General features: G+C 39.9%; 5 non-coding genes and 1 pseudogene across 5 annotated transcripts; 2 read left to right on the plus strand and 4 right to left on the minus strand.

The window, feature by feature from the left end:
* Positions 1 to 3,412: 3,412 nt before the first annotated feature.
* Positions 3,413 to 3,486, minus strand: trnai-aau (transfer RNA isoleucine (anticodon AAU)). The gene has a single exon. It is a non-coding gene; the product is annotated as a tRNA-Ile (tRNA).
* Positions 3,487 to 4,165: 679 nt separating this feature from the next.
* On the plus strand, positions 4,166 to 4,238 carry trnak-cuu (transfer RNA lysine (anticodon CUU)). Its single transcript has one exon. It is a non-coding gene; the product is annotated as a tRNA-Lys (tRNA).
* Positions 4,239 to 4,411: 173 nt separating this feature from the next.
* On the minus strand, positions 4,412 to 4,485 carry trnan-guu (transfer RNA asparagine (anticodon GUU)). The gene has a single exon. It is a non-coding gene; the product is annotated as a tRNA-Asn (tRNA).
* Positions 4,486 to 7,052: 2,567 nt separating this feature from the next.
* On the minus strand, positions 7,053 to 7,169 carry LOC134329665 (5S ribosomal RNA; annotated as a pseudogene).
* Positions 7,170 to 11,257: 4,088 nt separating this feature from the next.
* Positions 11,258 to 11,330, minus strand: trnam-cau (transfer RNA methionine (anticodon CAU)). Its single transcript has one exon. It is a non-coding gene; the product is annotated as a tRNA-Met (tRNA).
* An 849-nt stretch (positions 11,331 to 12,179) lies between these two features.
* Positions 12,180 to 12,252, plus strand: trnam-cau (transfer RNA methionine (anticodon CAU)). Its single transcript has one exon. It is a non-coding gene; the product is annotated as a tRNA-Met (tRNA).
* Positions 12,253 to 17,819: the final 5,567 nt, after the last annotated feature.

Genomic DNA, 17,819 nt, shown 5'->3' on the forward strand with positions numbered 1-17,819 from the left:
TGTACCATACTGTACTGTACCATACTGTACTGTACCATACTATACTGTACCATACTGTACTGTACCATACTGTACTGTACCACACTGTACTGTACCACACTGTACTGTACCATACTGTACCATACTGTACTGTTCTATACTGTATTGTACCACACTGTACTGTACCACACTGTACTGTACCATACTGTACTGTTCCATACTGTACTGTACCATACTGTACTGTACCACACTGTACTGTACCATACTGTACTGTTCCATACTGTACTGTACCATACTGTACTGTTCCATACTGTACTGTACCATACTGTACTGCACCATACTGTACTGTACCATACTGTACTGTACCACACTGTACTGTACCATACTGTACTGTTCCATACTGTACTGTACCATACTGTACTGTACCATACTGTACCATCCTGTACTGTACCATACTGTACTGTTCCATACTGTACTGTACCGTACTGTACTGTACCATACTGTACTGTACCATACTGTACTGTACCATACTGTACTGTTCCGTACTGTACTGTACCATACTGTACTGTACCACACTTTACTGTACCATCCTGTACTGTACCATCCTGTACTGTACCATCCTGTACTGTACCTCACTGTACTGTACTGTACCATACTGTACCATACTGTACCACACTGTACTGTACCATACTGTACTGTTCCATACTGTACTGTACCATACTGTACCATCCTGTACTGTACCATACTGTACTGTACCTCACTGTACTGTACCATACTGTACTGTACCACACTGTACTGTACCATACTGTACTGTTCCATACTGTACTGTACCATACTGTACTGTACTGTACCACACTGTACTGTACTATACTGTACTGTACCATACTGTACTGTACCATACTATACTGTACTGTACCATACTGTACTGTACCATACTGTACTGTACCACACTGTACTGTACCATACTGTACTGTTCCATACTGTACTGTACCACACTGTACTGTACCATACTGTACTGTTCCATACTGTACTGTACCATACTGTACTGTACCACACTGTACTGTACCATACTGTACTGTACCATACTGTACTGTACCACACTGTACTGTACCTCACTGTACTGTACCATACTGTACTGTACCATACTGTACTGTACCACACTGTACTGTACCACACTGTACTGTACCATACTGTACTGTTCCATACTGTACTGTACCATACTGTTCCATACTGCACTGTACTTCACTGTACTGTACCTCACTGTACTGTACCACACTGAACTGTACCATACTGTACTGTACCACACTGTACCATACTGTACTGTACCATACTGTACCACACTGTAATGTACCATACTGTACTGTACCATACTGCACTGTACTATACTGTACTGTACCATACTGCACTGTACCACACTGTACTGTACCATACTGTACTGTACCACACTGCACTGTATCATGCTTCATATTTACTTACAGAAGAAATCATCATCATCTTCATCCTCCTCCTTTTGTATTATTTTCTTCTGGAATTCTTCATTTTGTAGATCCACAGGGGTGACGTGTCCCTCTTCTGCTGACTGCATTATTAAAGTTCTAATAGACAGATAGACAGATAGATAGATGTGCTGTATTCATAATTAAAGGTTTGTCATCCTATTATTTTAAATTCCTACAGTAAAATTATCTAAAAATCACAAGATTAGTACTAGAGTAAAATGTTCTTTATGATCATAGGGGTGACACCTGATAACAATTTGATTTCAAATTTTTGATTTTCAAAAAGTGGTATTAACACAACCGAACAGACATTCACATGAGTTTGAGATCCGATCACAACTAATTCCTCCAGTAAAAATGTCTGAAATGTATTTCGTTAATGACAGAGTCGATGCTCTTCTTGAATTGAGTGGATTTTATGCATCAGAACATGGTAAATAATGTTTATTAAACTGTAAACAGCAGTTTTACCCTCTTTAGCGCTTCGGGTACCGTAATACATGGTTTAGACGCGCAGTAAACAGTTTACTTCATCAAGCTAGTACACAATTAAACACGCTCGCTTACACGTTTCACCTGACTGTGACTATAAAGCTCTACAAACCACCTGTAAACAAAGTTTTAAAATATCACGTGTTTATATAAAAATGTGAGATTTAATCATAAAGAAACTCAATCAGTTCCGCTCAATTCATTCATTTAGATGGATCGGTTCAAATGAATCGGTTCATCAGAACTGAATCATGTGTGATGCTAACAGGTAGCGGAGCAGCTAATAGTTTGTGTGTTTAAATGAAACTGGAGTTAAAGCTCCTCAAATCCTCACAGTGATGTTTTATTATGAACTCTAGGTTTATTATGAATTAGAATGTAGTTATAATAAAATATAAAGGTTATAATTAAATACATATTTTACTTACAGATGAGGCTCTACAGTACAAACACAGCAGCTTCTTGTTCTTCTTATGATGGTTAATGGCGGATGGCAGAAAAACTTAAGACGCACCAGCGCCACCAACTGGACTGGAGTTGAACAGCAGCTTAGTAATAATAAATCTCCACTAGCACATCTGTATCTCTCTATTGCCGAAGAGTTAATATGTGTCTTCATCACTTCATGTATCTATACGTATCTATTCTATTAATATTCATAAGCATGCACACACACACGCACACACACACACACACACACACATGCTTCCACGTTCACATGTTTTTGCTGTATGTGTTATGTAGATAATATTTAGGTGATTTGATGTATTTTTATGTTGTTGAGCTTTGAATGTTATTTTTGCTTCACTGTATGTATGGTGCATCATTAAACTGTTATACATTATTTTATTCTATTTTGTTAGATGAGATGGTTTGTCTTTGTATTTTAAATGACAGCTAACGATAGTGATCCGACTCTTTTAAGTATTGTGTATAACATATAAAATGTTGACTTCATCAAAAAGAATCGACTCCCTTAGCTTCCAACTGTTCATTGCTGAGTACAATCAAATTAGTGAATCGACTCTTTCGAGTCTATTCATGTCGTTTGACTTAAAGAACCGGATTAAGGAATCGACTCGTTTGATTCATTTGAACGCGCAGACTCACTCGCTCTCCCGCTGTGCGCTTCTCAAACTGAACTGCGTCTTTCTGTACATGAGGAAGAATCTATGTAGAGATCTCAAATAACATGAACCTGAAGGTCTGAACTTACATTGTAGAAAAGAAAAACGAGCCAGTAGCAGCAGTGTGCACATTAAACCATTTACAGAAGGGTCATTAAGTTTAGTAAATTGAGATAATGGCATGTTTCTGACCTGAATGAGAGGGGCAGTAAAAAAATCTCACACTGTCAGAGACAATGTTTGAAGTCCAGGTTAATAGTACCTGCTAGTTAGAGAAGAATCAGAAGTTTGTTAGTTTAAGTCCAAAAGTGGGTGTGGCCCGTACGGGGATCGAACCCGCGACCTTGGCGTTATTAGCACCACGCTCTAACCAACTGAGCTAACCGGCCAGTACATCTATTCTCTCTTTAGATCCTTGTACATAATTCTACACTGACCCAGTTCAACAGCTGAAACAGACTTTCTTAATACACATCTAAGAGGTTTTGTGGGTTCTTCTATGTGTGAACTATCTAAACTATATATTTCTTAAAGTTCTTGACTGAGTTTAATGTCACCAACCAGTGAGTGGAGCAGATACGACTCAGGTCCTGCACACAGTAAGTAGTGCTGATACACAGTACCAGCCTGCACACCAGAGGGGCTCCAAACATCAAGTTTTCACTCATTAAATCATGTAGTTTGTGAACTTTGTGGAATGAATGTAGGATTTATACATGTAGATTCTGGGTTTTAGGAAGTTGAGCTACTGTTAATAATTTTTCAATTGAACTAAAAACAACCTGAATTGATATTTTAATTTACAAGCAAATGTAAAGTATATTTCTATATGAAGAGCATCTGTTTCCAGATAATATACACAGAGGTGTAAAGCATAGTGGAGCGGGTTCAGTAATTGTGTAGTTTAAAAGTGACAGTAAATCTGTGTCTGTTTCTGTTACTTATTCTGAATTGTGTTTGTTTGTAAACTGTGAAGTAGTTCTTAATCTGGTCGTGATGTTAGTGAATTAAACCTACATCTCTCTGATGATCTGACCGATGAGCTGTCTGTTCTGACCTGCTGCTTAAGCCCGGCTAGCTCAGTCGGTAGAGCATGAGACTCTTAATCTCAGGGTCGTGGGTTCGAGCCCCACGTTGGGCGAGTATCTTCATTTAACATTTACAGAAACCAAAACAGCCGGTCTCCAGTGACTTATCAGGTGGATATTTGTGCTTGTAGGACTGTTGTTTACTGGATGTTTTTAGTTACTTATTTCCACTATACTGTGGGATTACATGTTGTTGTGTCTGGCAGGCAGGTTGATAAAAGGCACTCGTCCCTGGGTGGGCTCGAACCACCAACCTTTCGGTTAACAGCCGAACGCGCTAACCGATTGCGCCACAGAGACACGCACAGCTCTTTCACATGCTAATAAACAGTATAACATTTTACTTACGTGTCCAGCCCTGCTACACAAACTGTCATTTTTGTCCCTGTTAAAAACTTTAGCTTAGTTAAAGCAAATAAAGACACATTTAAAATGTTCATCTTTTATTACAGGTTTAAAGTTGCATAAAACAAATGTTTGTACAAATAATAAAAAACCAAAGTACAAAATAAACATTTCACTTATTTTAATGATCTCACAAATCACTTCTCAGTTTTAAAGGTCAAAGGCAGCAGCATCTTTTAGATCAGAACATCTATTAACATTAAATATCACTAAAGAGGAAATCCTGAAGACAGCAATGTAAACCTTTCATTTATATAAAGTAAAGTTACATAGTTGATCCATGGTAAAAAAAGAACCCACAGCTCAGCACAATGGTTAAACTGCATAACCCAACAAGTTAAAATAACCCATCATGTGCAAGGACGGATTAAGGATAGTTTGGGCCCCTGGGCAAAGAGTTGCCCAGGGCAACCTAAAGTGAGCTCACTGTTGGACATATTGTCAGGCATGAAAAGAACATCAAATAGCTCAGTTAAGTGTGTGTATGCATTCAAACGGTGGTTGAGACAGGACACAAGTTTGTCAATGACAACATTGAAAGTTTCGATCCGAAAATGTAACGGAAGGTCCTTTCCGTTAAATGCTACACCTGGCTCTGCACTATCATCAGACATAATTTTGCGCTTCTTTGTACGCTGGAGGTCATGCCTGTACTCTTGGGAGACAGCAGTGGTGACATTTAAAGCTGCCCCTTCAAACACCTCAAAGTTATCTCTCTGTGCTGCCACAAAGTCTCGTAAAGACAAGAGAAGTTGTGTAGCTGTACATATGTCAATATCATGCTTCTGCAGCTGCAGGCTTGTGGCTTGGAACCTCTGTAGTATTGTGTCCCAGAAGTATGCCATGAAGGCCATCTCCAACGTGTCCAATTTGTCACAGAGTGCAGAGGCTTCACTTCGAGTTACAAATTTCTCCTCCATATCATTCAATGCCTCTCTCAGTTGTGCATAATATTTCCAAAGAGCCTTAGTTGACTCAGCTCGTGCGCTTCATCGAGTACCTGACAGTGATTTCAGTGTGAGTTTGATATCAGTATCACTGAAAACCTTTCCCCACCTGTGTGTAGATGATGCACAAAATGTGTACATTGCCTGTACAAAGTCAAAAAAACGTCCAACTTCTGGGCTACTGTCAACAGCATTGACACCAACTAAATTCAGTGAATGTGCTGCACAGGGGACATAACAAATCAAAGGGTTTCTTTGTTTAAGATGAGCTTGGACTCCATTGTACTTTCCCGACATGTTACTTGCATTATCATATGACTGGCCCCTACAGTTGGATAAGTCTAGGCCCAGATTCTCCACCATAGCAACGACACACTCTGCCAAACTGTCCCCACTATGGTTTTCAATAGGCTCAAAAGCTAGAAAACGCTCAACTACATGGCCGTCATCATTAACAAACCTGAAAATAAAAGTAAGTTGGTCCACATGAGCAAGGTCTGGAGTGGAGTCAACTATAACAGAGAAGTATTTTGGCTAGGGCCTAAAAGCATGGCTAGGGGCCCCAAGAGGCCCTGGGGTCAAAGTCCCTAATAGTCAGAGGATCCTTAAAATGGAGGGCCCTCGGAAATAAAAATATATTGTATCATAAATGTTTTGGGCCAGGGCCCCCCCGGGGCCCCATTCCCTCAAGGGCCCCTGGGAGCTGGCCCCACTGGCCCGGTCAGTAATCCAGCCATGATCATGTGTTCTGTCCAATATTTACACAGTGCTGGGTTGCCAAATAACACTTTATCGCCTACTTTCGGCCTTTTCTTTCCTCTGCAGGTCTACAACACGTTACAAAAACACTTGGGACAGAAAAGTCATAAACACTCTTTAATTTTTATATATTATAAAATCTGTACCCAAGTAACAAGCTGTGATTTATTTCTAGCACCAGTAGATGGAGACGATGTCTGTACAACATGTTGAACTTCACCAGGGCCGGAGTGCGCCCCTTTTTCAGCCCGGGAGTTTCATGCCCAAACCCGGCCCACATTTTTTCCAATTTAAATGAATTCGTTATAATAATTAGACGCTGTAGATGTACATGTACAAGTACATGCATTTTAAGTTACTTTATATGTTTATAGTTAAATAAAGTTCAACATACAAAGAAAAGTGCAGTCTTTTTTGCTTTTTTGGGGATCGAGTGGATTGGATATTAGTGGAACACGCTTTAGCCATAGGTCTCCGCATCATCTTAAAACTTTCACGAACTTTGGATCTAAGTTATTTTTTATTAAAAAATATAATTTATTTTTCCCAGCCGGCCCATCGGGAATCCTCCCGAATCTCCAGATTAGCCACTCCGGACCTGAACTTCACTTTAAAAGTCAGTTGAATGTGTTTTACTGTAGTAAGAATGAAAGTTTGAGCTGATCTTTGTGTCATTGTGTAGCTTTGATGAAGAAAAAGCCGCTGGGTCAGTGTGTAACAGGAGGTTTGGAGTGAAGGTGGGTGTGTGTGGATAAAAGCTTACAGCAGCTGGTATTCCCAGGCGGTCTCCCATCCAAGTACTAATCAGGCCCGACACTGCTTAGCTTCCGAGATCAGACGAGATCGGGTGTTCTCAGGGTGGTTCTCTGAAGCCAAAATCAAAGATGAACAGGGTGATATTCTTACTTTCAGTGATTAAATTACTCAGGTTAGAAAGTCCTGAAACACAGCACATGCTCAACTGACTCGCTCTCAACCATGCCGCCTTTAATCGTTAAGGTGTGTGTGGCCCATACAAGGATCAAACCCACAACATTGGCGTCATTAGCACCACGCTCTAACCAACTGAGCTAACCGGCCAGTTCAGCTGTTTGCTTTAGATCTTTGTACATAATTCTACACTAACTCCATTCAACCAGCTGCATGGCAGCACAAAAACCATTTGAGATTCTGCACACTTTTAGTGAAGATCTGTAAAAATGAGCATCGCCTAAACTAAATTTGGTTGTTACTGCACCAGAAATGCAGCAGTTTCATATTACTGTAATGATCCGAGATCTCAGTCCGACTGTCTAGTCATTTCTTATGTTCAGACTTTCTTAATACACATCTAACAGGTTTTGTGGGTATATATATATATATATATATATATATATATATATATATATATATATATATATATATATATATATATATATATATATATATATACATATATATATATACAGTGTATCACAAAAGTGAGTACACCCCTCACATTTCTGCAAATATTTTATTATATCTTTTTATGGGACAACACTATAGACATGAAACTTGGATATAACTTAGAGTAGTCAGTGTACAACTTGTATAGCAGTGTAGATTTACTGTCTTCTGAAAATAACTCAACACACAGCCATTAATGTCTAAATGGCTGGCAACATAAGTGAGTACACCCCACAGTGAACATGTCCAAATTGTGCCCAAAGTGTCAATATTTTGTGTGACCACCATTATTATCCAGCACTGCCTTAACCCTCCTGGGCATGGAATTCACCAGAGCTGCACAGGTTGCTACTGGAATCCTCTTCCACTCCTCCATGATGACATCACGGAGCTGGTGGATGTTAGACACCTTGAACTCCTCCACCTTCCACTTGAGGATGCGCCACAGGTGCTCAATTGGGTTTAGTCCATCACCTTTACCTTCAGCTTCCTCAGCAAGGCAGTTGTCATCTTGGAGGTTGTGTTTGGGGTCGTTATCCTGTTGGAAAACTGCCATGAGGCCCAGTTTTCGAAGGGAGGGGATCATGCTCTGTTTCAGAATGTCACAGTACATGTTGGAATTCATGTTTCCCTCAATGAACTGCAGCTCCCCAGTGCTAGCAACACTCATGCAGCCCAAGACCATGATGCTACCACCACCATGCTTGACTGTAGGCAAGATACAGTTGTCTTGGTACTTCTCACCAGGGCGCCGCCACACATGCTGGACACCATCTGAGCCAAACAAGTTCATCTTGGTCTCGTCAGACCACAGGGCATTCCAGTAATCCATGTTCTTGGACTGCTTGTCTTCAGCAAACTGTTTGCTGCCTTTCTTGTGCGTCAGCTTCCTTCTGGGATGATGACCATGCAGACCGAGTTGATGCAGTGTGCGGCGTATGGTCTGAGCACTGACAGGCTGACCTCCCACGTCTTCAACCTCTGCAGCAATGCTGGCAGCACTCATGTGTCTATTTTTTAAAGCCAACCTCTGGATATGACGCCGAACACGTGGACTCAACCTCTTTGGTCGACCCTGGCGAAGCCTGTTCCGAGTGGAACCTGTCCTGGAAAACCGCTGTATGACCTTGGCCACCATGCTGTAGCTCAGTTTCAGGGTGTTAGCAATCTTCTTATAGCCCAGGCCATCTTTGTGGAGAGCAACAATTCTATTTCTCACATCCTCAGAGAGTTCTTTGCCATGAGGTGCCATGTTGAATATCCAGTGGCCAGTATGAGAGAATTGTACCCAAAACACCAAATTTAACAGCCCTGCTGCCCATTTATACCTGGGACCTTGACACATGACACCAGGGAGGGACAACGACACATTTGGGCACAATTTGGACATGTTCACTGTGGGGTGTACTCACTTATGTTGCCAGCTATTTAGACATTAATGGCTGTGTGTTGAGTTATTTTCAGAAGACAGTAAATCTACACTGCTATACAAGCTGTACACTGACTACTCTAACTTATATCCAAGTTTCATGTCTATAGTGTTGTCCAATGAAAAGTTATAATGAAATATTTGCAGAAATGTGAGGGGTGTACTCACTTTTGTGATACACTGTATATATATATATATATATATATATATATATATATAATGTATGTGTGAGTGTTCAATTCCCAGGTGGAGCGGTCGGGGTTCTTTCTATGTGGAGTTTGCATGTTCTCCCTGTATCTGTGTGGATTTCCTCCGGATGCTTCGGTTTCCTCCCACAGTCCATAGATGTGCAAGTGAGGTGAATTGGAGATACTGAATTGTCCATGACTGTTTGTCTTTTATTCATTATCAAATGTTATGTCAGACCATCATACATTTTCCTGTCAATTGATTAATTTGATGTTACAGTATTAACATGTCTTTCTCCAAAAAAACATATTTGTTGTAAATGCGAGGAGGAACTTTGATTTTTTTTTTTTATTCGTATGTTTATTATAGCAGGTTATCAAGACTTAAAGTCATTACAGAATTTATCAGTGTCAAGCTGGCAGCAATGGGGTATGAAATATATATGCTGTTCAGTTCAAAACCTTGTATCGCGTTACAAAAGAAAAAAAAAATTCCATTTGAAGTCAAATGTAAAAAGATTTTATTTCAAGTCTTTTTAACACCATTCAAGTGGTCTATTTATCATGAAATGAATGCTAAACAACTGCCAGATTCACAAAACATGAGAAACAGCAAAAACTGTTTTACACACTCAATGAATTATTTAGGTGGTGGATCATTCTCAGCACTACAGTGACACTGACATGGTGGTGGTGTGTTAGTGTGTGTTGTGCTGGTATGAGTGGATCAGACACTGCTGGAGTTTTTAAACACCTCAGTCAGTGCTGGACTGAGAATCGTCCACCAACCAAAAATATCCAACCAACAGCGCCACGTGGGCAGCGTCCTGTGACCACTGATGAAGGTCTAGAAGATGACCAACTAAAAAAAGCAGCAATAGATTAGCAATCTTCTCTGACTTTACATCTACAAGGTGGAACAACTAGGTAGGAGTGTCTAATAGAGTGGACAGTGAGTATAGGACACGGTATTTAAAAACTCCAGCAGCACTGCTGTGTCTGATCCACTCATACCAGCACAACACACACTAACACACCACCACCATGTCAGCGTCACTGCAGTGCTGAGAATGATCCACCACCTAAATAATACCTGCTCTGTGGGGGTCCTGGTCATCAAGAACAAAAAGGAGGCTATCACAGTATAGAAAGAAACAAATGAACTACAGTCTGTAATTGTAGAACTGATAAAATAATCTAAATATAAAGTGTAGATATAAAAGGTATGTTTACATAATGAAGAGGCTTTTGTTGGCTTTTTATGCTTTTGTTTAAAAACAGAAAGAGTATAAACTATAATATATATTTACAATATTTAAATGTACACGTTCTTTAAAAAATTGCAGACAAAAACGAATGTCAGCCATGTTTATTTTTCTGTGAGAGAAGAGATGCCGCAATGAATTCTGGGATTGCCTTCATTACTAAGGACGCTTCCGATTCTCACACGTTCTTAAGTCAAAATAACATTGAAATATTAAGATGCCTCAGTAGTGAGCTTAATAAGGCATCTGGGATTTGGAACAGGTGTATAGCTGCTATTTTGTTTGCATAGTTTATTTGTTTTTTTTTAATAATATTTACTACTTAAAGAGGTTTTGATTGTGAAATAAAATATTAAATGACCCATTTTGTCAATCCTGTTAATTCCCTTATGTGATATTGAAGCTTTCTTAGTTTAATGCTCAGTTTCAACCAAGTACAAAGATGTAGCTTGTCATAATGTTTTGTATCCCTTGTAGGCACCACCATTTCTCACAGATAAGCCTCTTATTTAGAGTAAGATACATGCATTATTAATATTATTAATAATGTGGTGAAAATTCCTGCTTTTTTTGAAAGTCACTAAATGACATGAAACCAGTCTGCTAACTGGGCTTAGATTCGGCACAGTAACTAAATTGGTCCCTCAAGGACCTTGCCCCGTGTGAGGATCGAACTCACGCCCTTCAGATTATGAGACTGATGCGCTACCTACTGCGCTAACGAGGCTGACAAAGACATGTAGAGACATCAAAATCCGACCGTTTCATTGGCTGAAGTTTAAGCACAATATTGAAAAACAGAATCTAAATCTAAGCATCAAGGCAGTTGAGGGACCAGTTTAGTTGCAGCCCAGTTAGCAGACTGGTTTCATGTCATTTAGTGACTTTCATCAGCACTGTAAATAGAACAGGTAGTGAACATACACATACAGAAGATCTTCAGAAGGGTGTGAGTTTTATTCTCATCTTGTTCTTGATGCTTACATTTAGATTCTGCTTTTCAGTATTGTACCTAAACTTCAGCCAAAGTACTTAGACAGTGATTCCATCAGGTTTTGGTGCTAAGTTAACAGTTAGCACCTTGCCATTCAAAACCATGGGGTGGGTTGGCATAACGCGCAAGCATGTCAATATAATATCTCTGTGTACCGAATACGGTTACATTCACTGACAAGCCTGAACTTGCAAAAAAAAAAACACACTTGTGCAAGTTTATAGAATATAATATTATCTCTCTCTCTCTCCCTCTCTCTGTGTGTGTGTGTGTGTGTGTGTGTGTGTGTGTGTGATGTGTTTCGGATTTGAATTCCGACAATAAACAGCTTTTATTATGACTGATTCATTCCCCGTACTGATGTGAAGCAGAATGGGTGTATTACAGCCGATAAGAACACCACAAAAATGAAAACATATTAAACATATATATATAACGGCTCCCAGAGATGCGACTCGCTTCATTTGAAAGAGCCGTTCATTAGAATCAAATCTGATTTTCAATATTGTGCCTAAACTTCAGCCAAAGAAACGGTCGGATTCAGACATCTCCACATGTTTTTGTCTACTTATGTTCATGTCAGCCTCGTTAGCGCAGTAGGTAGCGTGTCAGTCTCATAATCTGAAGGTCTTGAGTTCGATCCTCACACGGGGCAAGGCCTTTGAGTTTAGTTTAGGTTTAGTTGCTGAGCCTAATCTAAGCCCAGTTAACAGACTGATTTTATGTCATTTAGTGACTTTCATCAGCACTGTAAATAGAACAGGTAGTGAACATACACTTACAGTCAGAAAGGTGTGAGTTTGATTCTAGGGCTGCACGATATTGGAAAAAACTGACATTGCGATTTTTTTCCCTGCGATATATACAGTATATTGCGATTTTTAAAAAAAGCAGGAATTTTCACCACATTATTAATAATATTGGGCCAGTGATAGCTCAGTGGTTAAGGTCCTGGACTAGTAAACAGAAGGTTGCCGGTTCAAGCCCCGCCACCACCAAGTTGCCACTGTTGGGTCCCTGAGCAAGGCCCTTAACCCTCAATTGCTCATCGTGTTCCCATTGTGTAAGTCGCTTTGAATAAAAGCGTCTGCTAAATGCTGAAAATGAAATGAAATGAAAATGAAATAATATTAATAATGCATGTATGTTACTCTAAATAAGGGGCTCATCTGTGAAAAATGGTGCTGCCTACAAGGGATACAAAAGATTATGACAAGCTACATCTTTGTACTAGGTTGAAACTGAGCATTAAACTAAGAAAGCTTCAATATCACATAAGGGAATTAACATTATTGACAACCTGGGTCATTTAGGGGTGGTTTCCCAGACAGGGTTTAATTTAAGACAGGAGTAGGCCTTAATCTGGAATAGTAAATCCTGTCTTTAAAAAAGACTTTCTGAAACACAGATTAGCTACTGATTACTAACACCTGGACTATGGAGTCTCAAACTATCTTAAAACTAGCTACGGCTCAGTGTTGGGACCGTTGCTGTTTCTTATTTACATCCTGCCCCTTGGTGAAATATTTCGTCATCATGGGTTAAATTTTCACTGCTACACTGAGGACACCTTATAAACCTTATACCATCTGATCCATTTCCACCACCATCCCTCACCGAGTGCATCTGTGATCTTAACTCATGGCTGTGGTTAACTCATGGCTCAAACTTTCTTCTATTGAATACCCATAAGACGGAGTATCTCATTATTGGCTCAGTGTCAGTACCAGGGTGTATCATGGTATGGGGCTGTGTCAGTGCCAGGGTCTGTCATGGTATGGGGGAGTGTCAGTACCAGGGTGTGTCATGGTATGAGGTGTGTCAGTGCCCCCGGTAAAGGTCATTTACACTCTATGATGCAGCATTAATACAGAAAAGTATATTGAGATCTTCATTAATAAATTAAATGAAGTTGAGCAGATAAAACATTAATTATTTCAGGTTCATCCTGTCTGCAATCAAATAAAACCAAAGTAAATGTAAGAAACTCTGTGTTTTTATTATTTGCATTTTCCATTCTGTCTAACTTTTTCTGATTTGGAGTTGTACATTCTAAAACGTTCTCAAAAACTAATGTCATCAAAATTAAGTAACGGGTCACTTTTGTCAGCAGTAACATGTCTAGCTGGTGGTACTCACTGATCTTCATTGACATAGTGCAAGTAATTCATTTGTTTTCTTTGACAAACAACATTAATCTGAAGTTAAACCTGCCTCCTGTGGGGTTTAAATTAAGCCTCAATTTGGTCCTGCAATAGATCTAATCTTCATTCAAGAAATCAAATTAGATCATTCAGAATTAGGCTTAATCTAGGCCTATTTTAAGCCATGACTGAGAAAGCAGATTTCTTTTAATTTAGTTTAAAAGGCTGTTTTAGTCTAGGACTAGGCTTAATCTCTGTCCGGGAAACCACCCCAATATGTCTAACATTAGTCTAGTTTATTTTTATTTAAACTAAATGTGTAAAGTAAAAGGACACGTTATAAGAAAGTAAAGCACCATAAAGAAGAAATCTGAGCTTTATATATCTGAATTTATCTACAACCCTACTGAGAGCAGCTACTTACAAAAATGTATGTATTACAAGAATTCACCTAAAAGTCATGAAAATTCATTCAGATTTAGCAATTTAATGATGCATAAACCTTAATCATTAAAAAGTATCGGTATCAGATCAATACCGGCCCTGTATGTACTTGGTTTTGGATTGATACCAGATTCTGCAGTATCACACACCACTAGTAGTCCTCTCTAAATCTAACTGAGAGATACAGGGCTAATGGAGGTTTATTACTGCTGAGCTGCTGTTCAACTCCAGTCCAGTTGGTGACGCTGGTGCGTCTTAAGTTGTTCTGCCATCCGCCATTAACCATCATAAGAAGAACAAGAAGCTGCTGTGTTTGTACTGTACAGCCTCATCTGTAAGTAAAATATGTATTTAATTATAACCCTTATATTTCATTATAACTACATTCTAATTCATAATAAAACTAGAGTTCATAATAAAACATCACTGTGAGGATTTGAGGAGCTTTAACTCCAGTTTCATTTAAACACACAAACTATTAGCTGCTCCGCTAACTGTTAGCATCACACATGATTCATATTACTGAACCGATTCATTTCAACCGATCCAGCAAAATGAATCAATGGAGCGGAACTGATTGAGTTTCTTCATGATTAAATCTCAAATTTTTATATAAAGAAGTGATGTTTTAAAACTTTGTTTATAGTTAAACTTTGTTTACAGTTTACTAGACTGTCTGTCTGTCTGTCTATTAGAGCTTTAATAATGCAGTCAGCAGAAGAGGGACACGACACCCCTGTACATCTACAACATGAAGAATTCCAGAAGAAAATAATACAAAAGGAGGAGGATGAAGATGATGATTTCTTCTGTAAGTAAATGTGGAGCATGATGCCAGTACAGTGTGGTACAGTACAGTGTGGTACAGTACAGTGTGGTACAGTGTGGTACAGCATGGTGCAGTACAGTGTGGTACAGCATGGTGCAGTACAGTGTGGTACAGTACAGCATGGTGCAGTACAGTATGGTACAGTACAGTGTGGTACAGTACAGTATGGTACAGTACAGTGTGGTACAGCATGGTACAGTACAGTACAGCATGGTACAGTACAGTGAGGTACAGTACAGTATGGTACAGTACAGTATGGTACAGTACAGTGTGGTACAGTACAGTATGGTACAGCACAGTATGGTACAGTTCAATATGGTACAGTACAGTGTGGTACAGCACAGTGTGGTACAGTACAGCTTGGTACAGTACAGCATGGTACAGTACAGTATGGTACAGCATGGTGCAGTACAGTGTGGTACAGTACAGTGTGGTACAGTACAGTATGGTACAGTGTGGTACAGTACAGTATGGTACAGTTCAATATGGTACAGTACAGTGTGGTACAGTACAGCGTGGTACAGTACAGCATGGTACAGTACAGTGTGGTACAGTACAGCGTGGTACAGTACAGTGTGGTACAGTACAGTATGGTACAGTTCAATATGGTACAGTACAGTGTGGTACAGTACAGCGTGGTACAGTACAGCATGGTACAGTACAGTATGGTACAGTACAGCGTGGTACAGTACAGCATGGTACAGTACAGTGTGGTACAGTACAGTTTGGTACAGTACAGTGTGGTACAGTACAGCATGGTACAGTACAGTGTGGTACAGCATGGTGCAGTACAGTGTGGTACAGTACAGTGTGGTACAATACAGTATGGTACAGTACAGTGTGGTACAGCACAGTATGGTACAGCACAGTATGGTACAGTGTGGTACAGTACAGTGTGGTACAGTACAGTGTGGTACAGTACAGTGTGGTTCAGTACAGTGTGGTACAGTACAGTATGGTACAGTACAGTATGGTACAGTACAGTGTGGTACAGTACAGTATGGTACAGTACAGTGTGGTACAGTACAGTGTGGTACAGTACGGTATAGTACAGTGTGGAAAAGTACAGTGCGATACAGTACAGTGTGGTACAGTACAGTATGGTACAGTACAGTATGGTACAGTACAGTGTGGTACAGTACAGTGAGGTACAGTACGGTACAGTACAGTACGGTACAGTACAGTATGGTACAGTATGGTACAGTATGGTACAGTACAGTATGGTACAGTACAGTGTGGTACAGTACAGTATGGTACAGTACAGTGTGATACAGTACAGTGTGGTACAGTACAGTATGGTACAGTACAGTATGGTACAGTACAGTGTGGTACAGTACAGTATGGTACAGTACAGTGTGGTACAGTACAGTATGGTACAGTACAGTATGGTACAGTACAGTGTGGTACAGTACAGTGTGGTACAGTACAGCGTGGTACAGTACAGTGTGGTACAGTACAGTGTGGTACAGTACAGTATGGTACAGTACAGTGTGGTACAGTACAGTATGGTACAGTACAGTGTGGTACAGTACAGTATGGTACAGTACAGTATGGTACAGTACAGTGTGGTACAGTACAGTGTGGTACAGTACAGTATGGTACAGTACAGTGTGGTACAGTACAGTATGGTACAGTACAGTGTGGTACAGTACAGTATGGTACAGTACAGTGTGGTACAGTACAGCGTGGTACAGTACAGTGTGGTACAGTACAGTGTGGTACAGTACAGTATGGTACAGTACAGTGTGGTACAGTACAGTATGGTACAGTACAGTGTGGTACAGTACAGTGTGGTACAGTACAGTATGGTACAGTACAGTGTGGTACAGTACAGTATGGTACAGTACAGTATGGTACAGTACAGTGTGGTACAGTACAGTGTGGTACAGTACAGTATGGTACAGTACAGTGTGGTACAGTACAGTGTGGTACAGTACAGCGTGGTACAGTACAGTGTGGTACAGTACAGTGTGGTACAGTACAGTATGGTACAGTACAGTGTGGTACAGTACAGTATGGTACAGTACAGTATGGTACAGTACAGTGTGGTACAGTACAGCGTGGTACAGTACAGTGTGGTACAGTACAGTGTGGTACAGTACAGTATGGTACAGTACAGTGTGGTACAGTACAGTGTGGTACAGTACAGTATGGTACAGTACAGTATGGTACAGTACAGTGTGGTACAGTACAGTGTGGTACAGTACAGTATGGTACAGTACAGTGTGGTACAGTACAGTGTGGTACAGTACAGTGTGGTACAGTATGGTACAGTACAGTGTGGTACAGTACAGTATGGTACAGTACAGTGTGGTACAGTACAGTGTGGTACAGTACAGTATGGTACAGTACAGTATGGTACAGTACAGTGTGGTACAGTACAGTGTGGTACAGTACAGTATGGTACAGTACAGTGTGGTACAGTACAGTATGGTTAGTATTGGAGTCACTAATCAGTAAAAATAATAAGAGAAAGTGGATAGTGGGATTAGAACCTGTACTGTACTGTACTGTGCTGATACACTTCAGTCTGGATTTAAGTTTTAATCTAATTAGAATTTATTTTTAATTGGAAATCAAACCCACAACCTTCAGTTTCCTCCAGTTGTTGAGTTTCTTCTTCTCATATTGATGAATTTCAGGTGAAGTCACTTTAATCCCTCCGGAACTTGTTGCTTCTGTGGAACTGCTTTTCTCAGAGGACCAACAGTGTGGAGGTTTCCAGATGAAGCCTGTGAAGAAGGAAGAACCTGAAGATACAGATGAACTCAGTAAGATATTTTTATAACGTTTTTATAAAATAAT

Source organism: Trichomycterus rosablanca, chromosome 15 (genome assembly GCF_030014385.1).
Source record: "Trichomycterus rosablanca isolate fTriRos1 chromosome 15, fTriRos1.hap1, whole genome shotgun sequence".
In the NCBI taxonomy this organism is placed as follows: domain Eukaryota; kingdom Metazoa; phylum Chordata; class Actinopteri; order Siluriformes; family Trichomycteridae; genus Trichomycterus; species Trichomycterus rosablanca.